This window comes from Primulina huaijiensis, chromosome 16 (assembly GCF_012295235.1).
Source record: "Primulina huaijiensis isolate GDHJ02 chromosome 16, ASM1229523v2, whole genome shotgun sequence".
NCBI lineage: Eukaryota > Viridiplantae > Streptophyta > Magnoliopsida > Lamiales > Gesneriaceae > Primulina > Primulina huaijiensis.
The window spans coordinates 12,337,743-12,344,875 of NC_133321.1; the positions used below are offsets into that span (position 1 = coordinate 12,337,743).

At 35.5% G+C, this 7,133-nt stretch overlaps 1 long non-coding RNA gene across 2 annotated transcripts; it reads right to left on the minus strand.

Annotated features, from left to right (window-relative positions):
- Window positions 1-255: 255 nt before the first annotated feature.
- LOC140961183 (uncharacterized) lies at window positions 256-3,743 on the minus strand. 2 transcript variants are annotated; one of them, XR_012172303.1, is made up of 3 exons: window positions 3,347-3,740; window positions 2,730-2,972; window positions 256-1,878 (listed from the first exon to the last, which is right to left on the minus strand). It is a non-coding gene; the product is annotated as an uncharacterized lncRNA (long non-coding RNA). The 2 variants fall into 2 exon arrangements; XR_012172302.1 differs by lacking the exon at window positions 256-1,878 and having other exon boundaries at window positions 2,664-2,972; window positions 3,347-3,743.
- Window positions 3,744-7,133: the final 3,390 nt, after the last annotated feature.

The window sequence follows — 7,133 nt, forward strand, 5'->3', positions numbered from 1 at the left end:
TGTTTATATTTTTACAAGTCTTATTTAACAATGTAATTTTAAAAACTATATGTATTATGAGTATATCAATTTTTTTTCTTTCCGTTATAACAATATTCATACATTTAGTATTTCAAATCGGCTTAACAAAATAAAAAAATTGGGAAAACACGGAATTTAAACGAATCAAATATTGATTAATTTATACCTATACACTATTATATAGCTTTCGTAGCAATAACTATATTACATATATTCAAATAAATCTTAAAGAAACTACTATATAGCTTTCGTAGCAATAATTATATTACATATATTCAAATAAATCTAAAAAAACAAAATAGAAAATAAAGAAAAAAGACACCAAATATTTCTGACGTAGGAATAAACTTGTCCCGGATCGCGATGATTATGTGGTTGTCCCAGTAAAATGAAACATTAATTGGATCAAACTTTTTTATATTTTAATCTAAAGCCTGATTCCATTTTCTCTCCTTTTTTTAGCCAACAAATTCTTTTATTTCGGCACGTAGAACAAAGACTCTAAGCCGATTAAGATTCAGAACCTGTATGAGATTTGAATACCACAAATCTCCATCTCCCATAGATTTTAAGAAAACATTTCTAAACGTATAAAAAAATGCATATAAAATTCGAAAAGATATGTTAATAATGACATAAAATATGGCACATTTGCTCACATTATTTTCACTTGAATATCACATTTGCCCTTGCTTACTGATTAATTTGAATGTATAAATTGTAGGACGTAATCACTAGAACTTCTAAAAGAATCAAATCCAACACGGAAATAATAGAACTAATTAAACCAACCGAACTTAAAATATATCAAAACAACTCTACTATCAAAATGCAGTTTGTCCAATCTACATGGTTTAACAAAAAACACATAAATGAAACCAAACTGAACAAATTTTTTGAAACAAGTACATATTTTACCAGAAAGCAATCAAATTGATATCAAATAAACATAGATATCGTTTACTTAATTCAAAAAAAAGTCACAACTACTGTAAATCAAGGAATCATGTTTAGAAATCAAGAAAGAAACATTAAACCGTCAGCCTAAAGAAGCCCGAGTGAACTAAAAAAACATTTAAACATAACAAAGCGATATAGTGACGCTGCTTATGAGTAAATGTGTACAAGTAGATATAAAATCTCGATAGGGGATAAAACAGTGGACTGAAATGCAACTATTTCATTTAAATAGTGGATTAAATATCACCTCATTTTATGTACATCAGTAAAACTTAAAAATACCGACTAACCAAAAACGAAGCAACTCTACGGAATAAGGACAACAAAAGGGAAACATGTCAAGATATCAGAAACCCCAAGCAAGAGCAAGGTAAAAGCAAACGGAAGAATGTTAAAGTGAGCAAAAAAACCAAGGCAAAAACAATTTTCGTTAAATTGAGTAATGCGTTAAGAAAGTCAATTTTTTGTTTCGATTAATGAATGTTGATGCCAAATGAGCTTGTATATGAGAACGAGTGCAAACGAAGGAAAAAATAGATACTTTACTTCCGGGAAACAATCCATTAAACATCTAGTATAAATCGGTGAAGAGACAATTTTCAGAAGAATGAGTTTTTTCAAGATTTTATTCAACTGTGACATCAACTTCACAAGGCCTTTTCCTATAAATAATGTCACTGCTAACAAAAAATTGTCAAAGAAAGAACACTGAAGATCACAAACGTTTTAGAAGAAGGAATAATATGAGCTCCGCCACTGGGGAAACTTTCATTTCGATTTTCTTGATTTTCTTCATAGCCCCCAGATCCAGTTCCAAAATTTAATAAATTTGCCTTGATTGTTCTTCTCCTCACATACAATTGTGCTGCCTCCCAATAACATTATGTGAAAAAGTAGCTGCCATCACCACAAACTTGAAATGTGAGACTATCATCAAGAAAAAGACTTCTTGTGTATTTTGACCATAAGGTTAAATAATTCATAAAGTATTAGTGATATTAATGTCTGAAAAAAGTTCCTAACAAACAACACACCAAGTCACGATGTTCAAATATTCTTATCGGATCAACTTGTTTCATGAATCGCCCTTAATAGAGATTATAAATGTTACATAAAATATTTGAGACCACATAAATATTGAGGCTTCACAATTCTTGGGAACTGTTGTTTTCACTACAATTATGAAGAAGAATCTATTCAACTTTCTTGAAGAGAATTTAACGAAGCCATCAGTACCAAGAACTTGAAAACATGGACTCACATGTCAAATGTAAAGAGAAAACCAGAGTAGGGTGTGAGAGTACTTGGACCATACCCGGTTATATTCATGGTGGTCTGTGGACACTAAATTGGAAAATGGATTGCTACAGTCAAAGTCAGATATCCATTCTACCGCAAAAAGTTACCCAATCAGCTAAACACCAGAATATCAATAGAAACTATATTTAAGTAATATTAAGTTCGTTTTACAATGTGATAAATAATGGGGTCGACGGTTTTCCCTCATCAAGATTAATTCACTTCTTATAATAAGCTCATTCATTGAAATATACCTAAATACCACCACCACCACCACCACAACAGCTGCAATTTTAAATTTTAATAGCCAAATTTCAATAAGTATGAGGAGAAGCGCACAAGAATTCGTAAAGACCGGTCACACATTACCTAACCACAATAACTAAAGAACAAAAGAATCTTTAAGGTGAATAAGAACGGTCGGACAGAAAATATTTGAAAGAACTTACATGAATATGAAGATTGAGGGAAAAAAATTCTGGAGAGAACAGCCCATCCCACGTGCTATTGTCCCTGGTATTGTTGCGTTACCAGGCCAACGGATTAAAATACAAATTTAATGACACCTGGTATGTCATAAAGTTGTTTACTTAGATGTATTCTTCGATGAAGCAAGAAATCCATGAAAGTCTTTCAAGGCATTCCCAAGAATGTTGGTTTCTTGCAAATAGCTTGGTCTCCAGTTCGTATACCTAAGAGCAACACCCACAATACTTGGATTGAAAAACAATTAAAGAAATACTCTCAAAAAAAGAAAACAAGTACACAAACAGAGAAACCCCATCTAAACCTTAATTTTCATCAAAAAAAAAACCAACACACCTAGAACAAATAAAATTTCGATAATTAATTCAAATTATTTCAAGCATTAACGCACCCCACCAAGTTTGATATAAATAAATTGGAGGATACGATTTGAAACTAACCATTTACTACTAAAAAATCATTCCATTTTTTCATAAAGTACACATCTTTAAATATTTGACAAACTCATAATTGATAAAACTGAAGCAAGATTAGCTTTTTTTAAAGCAAGAAGATAAGTATCATATCAGAAGAAACTTACTCCGAACAGCGACAAAAGCCGAGCGGTGGAGAGAAGAAAGCCGAAACCCCGAACAGAAGCAGGAGAAGAGCGCAGCGGCGGTGGAGAGGGAAAAGCGGAAACCCCAAACAGAAGCAGGAGAAAAGCAAACCCGAGAAGCAAAGAACGGAGTAGACACACTTTGTTGCCGACTCTTCTCTATTGCGGTGGAGAGAACCAAGGCTTCAAAACAAAGGAAGAAGAGGATAATGAAGAGGGAAGAAGGAAACAAACCAACACTGTAATCTGTAACCCGTAGGTGTGTGTTGTGGTGAGAAGAGCCCATCCCACGTGCTGATGTCCCTTGTATGTGATGTGGTGGAGGAACAGGCTCATGACACGTGTTGAGGGAGTTACCAGGTACCAGACCAAAACTGGACAATTTGCTGAACTGCGCTCTTTAATATAAGTAGATATATGATATTGAGTCTTTCTTTTTCTGAGCAAGATGATATTGAGTCTTATGTAAAGTAACATTGTGCAATCTTGTTGAGGTTAATGTAATGTTTATTGTTCATTTGTTTGAAATACTAGTAAAGTATTACATTACGATGGTAACATTATTTTCTTCGAATTGCATTTACCTTTAAAATTGGTTGAATTGTGTCGGGTTATGATATGTATTTTGTTGAGTTGTGTTATGGACAGATATAATTATGGAAAAACTTTGCTGAATCTTTTACCAAAAGAAAGAATTTTTTATGCTGCGATGTCTTTCATTTTACTCAACCAATATATATATATATATATGCTGATATTGAGTCTTTATGCTGATATTGAGTCTTTCTTTTTTTGAGCAAGATGATATCGAGTCTTATGTAAAGTAACATTGTGCAATCTTGTTGTGGTTAATGTAATGTTTATTGTTCATTTGTTTGAAATACTAGTAAAGTATTTGTGGGGACCCGGAAGCTAATCATTTTCTTAATCATTCTTTGGGAATAAATGGATCAATTAATTAAAACGGGTCTAAAAAAAAAATTTTTTTTATACAAATGTGGAATGTAATGGAATCAGTCTAATTTACATGTCAACATAAAAGTATAAGTCTTGTACAAAATACATTCAAACTAGGGTTCAACAACTATACATCGAGTGATGAAACTAAATCTACATCAAAGTCCTGAATCACCACTTTAATCTCGATCTCTCATCCTCTTCTTGACCCTGATTCAGTCCCACCTGTTGTCATGCACACATACAAACACAAAAACAGCCGGATAACTCTGGTGAGAATATAATCCCAGTATAAAACAACGAAACATACATTGTATAAAATCATATACATTTTGTAGAGGCATCTAAACTCGTGCTTGAAGATTTGCGGAAAAATTTAAAAAAAATTTCTTTTTCATTAATTAAAACGCCTCTTTCATAAATAAACTGATAAAAATAAAGTTTGATGTTCAAAATAGCAGCAGAAGTAAATGTTTGTTAGCAAAATAATAATATAAAATAATCCAACAACGAGAAAAATGTTTGAGCCTAAAAACATTAAATGCTAAAAAAATGAGGTCCTCGGGTTCCACTACTGCCGACCCAAGCTAGCTCACTGGTCCTCGCCCTCGGTTCCGACATCATCAGTACCTACAACAATCAAGTCTAGTGAGTCTAAAGACTCAGTATGCATATATCGTAAATAACGAGTAATAATAATAAAATCGCATGCAAAGTGAAAATATCATGTCATGAGTAAATGTAATACGTGCATAACTGAACTGAAAATCGTATCATGAATAATTAATATTACGTGCATAACTGAACTGAACTGAATGTAGTAAGTGAAATGTTTGCTCCGTAGAGCCCTGTCATAAAATAACGTGTAATAATTTTTTGTTGAGATTATGGTATACGCAAGTGGCCCCTGAACTGAACTGAACTGACCTGACCGGTAACTGACGACCGGGACCGGTAACTGACGACCGGGTGAAATACTAATCGTCTGATCAGACTAATGCCACAGTATACTGGGTGGTACACAACTGAACTGACCGGTAACTGACGACCGGGTGAAGTAACAATCCCATGATAGTACAATGGCCACAAGCAATATCACATAACTCTCAAAAATGAATATTTTACATTTTTGCACGTAATATAATTAAATACAAAAATTAAATATCCTGTATAAATTTTGCCATAAGGGTTGGACCGTTCCCAGGCTCGCTGTGACCTAATTATGTCATGAAAATATGCAAATAATTTACTTGACCAAACTTTGTAATTGAATCCAAAAACGAGACAATTACGCCCACTGACTTAGTATTAAATCATGACTCCGAGCCAACCCGAACCAACACCGAACCAACGTTTAGTCATGATTAAAATACTCTTAAAAATGATGAAATAATGCTCCTAATTTATAGTACTCGAAATTTAGTGAATGGAGGCCAAAAACGTGAAACGCTCTTTCGAGAGTCACTTTGGCACATTGCACCGTAAATTCTCGTACGACATCGAAAATGTTCCGAATCATAAACGGCCAAAAAAATGACCTTCCCAACTCAATGAGGTACTGTTAAGTCCATGGCCATAGGCTAAAAGACAACCAAGAACCCGAAATACACCTCTGAACCGCAGCACAACTTGCTGTCCAGAAATTACAGCAGCTGTGTAAGCGTTTCCTTGCGTTGTTTGAAAGGCTAATGGCCATTAGGGCTCAAACCACCGACCATAACCTCTTACCAACGTCCTAAGGAATGGTTTGAACCATGGCTCAGGGCCCTAGGCTAGCCACAATCCAACCCTCACCCGAAACCAACCGAAAAGTCCACCCGAGAGGCACCCTTGCGCGCGTGGGGTATTTCAATCGTTCTTGCTGTCATGGACCGTTCCAGTGGCCATTGATTGACCATGGCACGATCTAGACATGAAGGGTTGTGGTGTGAACCAGGGCTAAGGGCCAGAGGCAAACCAAGGTCCACCCCAAACCACCAAAACCGAAAGGGACATGTGCAGAGTTTAAAAGGGGTCGAAGGGGCTGTTCTTGTTTTATGTTTGAAAACCGATTGGGGGCATGAGCCAAGCCATGAAAGGGCATCTTGTTCACGTCCTAGACATGTCAAGGAAGGGTTCTAACCATGGCTACAGCCACTAGGGCAGCCAAGTTCAGAACACTTGCCTTAGACCAAAAATCGTGCAACCCGAGACTCGAAAATGCATTATGGACGTGTTGCTGCCCATTCGAGTTGCTGGAAGAAAAAGAGACTTTAACCAATGGTCAAATCCCTTATTAACACACCCTAAATCCCTCCTAGATGCAGCCTGGAAAGCCTGGACGTGAGCCAAGCCCTACAATCACGAAAAACCATGCAACCCGTGAAGGCACCACGAACTGCAAGAAAAATCTGTACATGTATCGGACACATGCTGTCAAGAATTTCGGTTTTCATGGTTAAAAAATCATGCACATGTGATGTTAGAAATCAGTATATGACTTGATTGAGGAGTAAAAGAAAATGTAAACATGCCTCGGTTTGTTTTGAACGAAAAACAAACGACACGACGACGCGGCGCGGAGGAGATGGAGTGTTCTTCTTTTGTTTCTTGTTTTCTACTCGATTTCTTCCCTAGCACCTCACGTTTTTTTCTCTCTCAATATGCTCTGAATTTCGGTGATGATGGTGGGGAGGGAGTCTAGGGAGATAAATGGGAGGTTGCAAGATAAATGGAATGGAATCAATCTTGCTATCTTTGAATTTGAGAGATAAGGAAAGAATATGATATCAAAAGATTTTTTTTTTGAAGGATAATTGAGGTGCACTTGGTC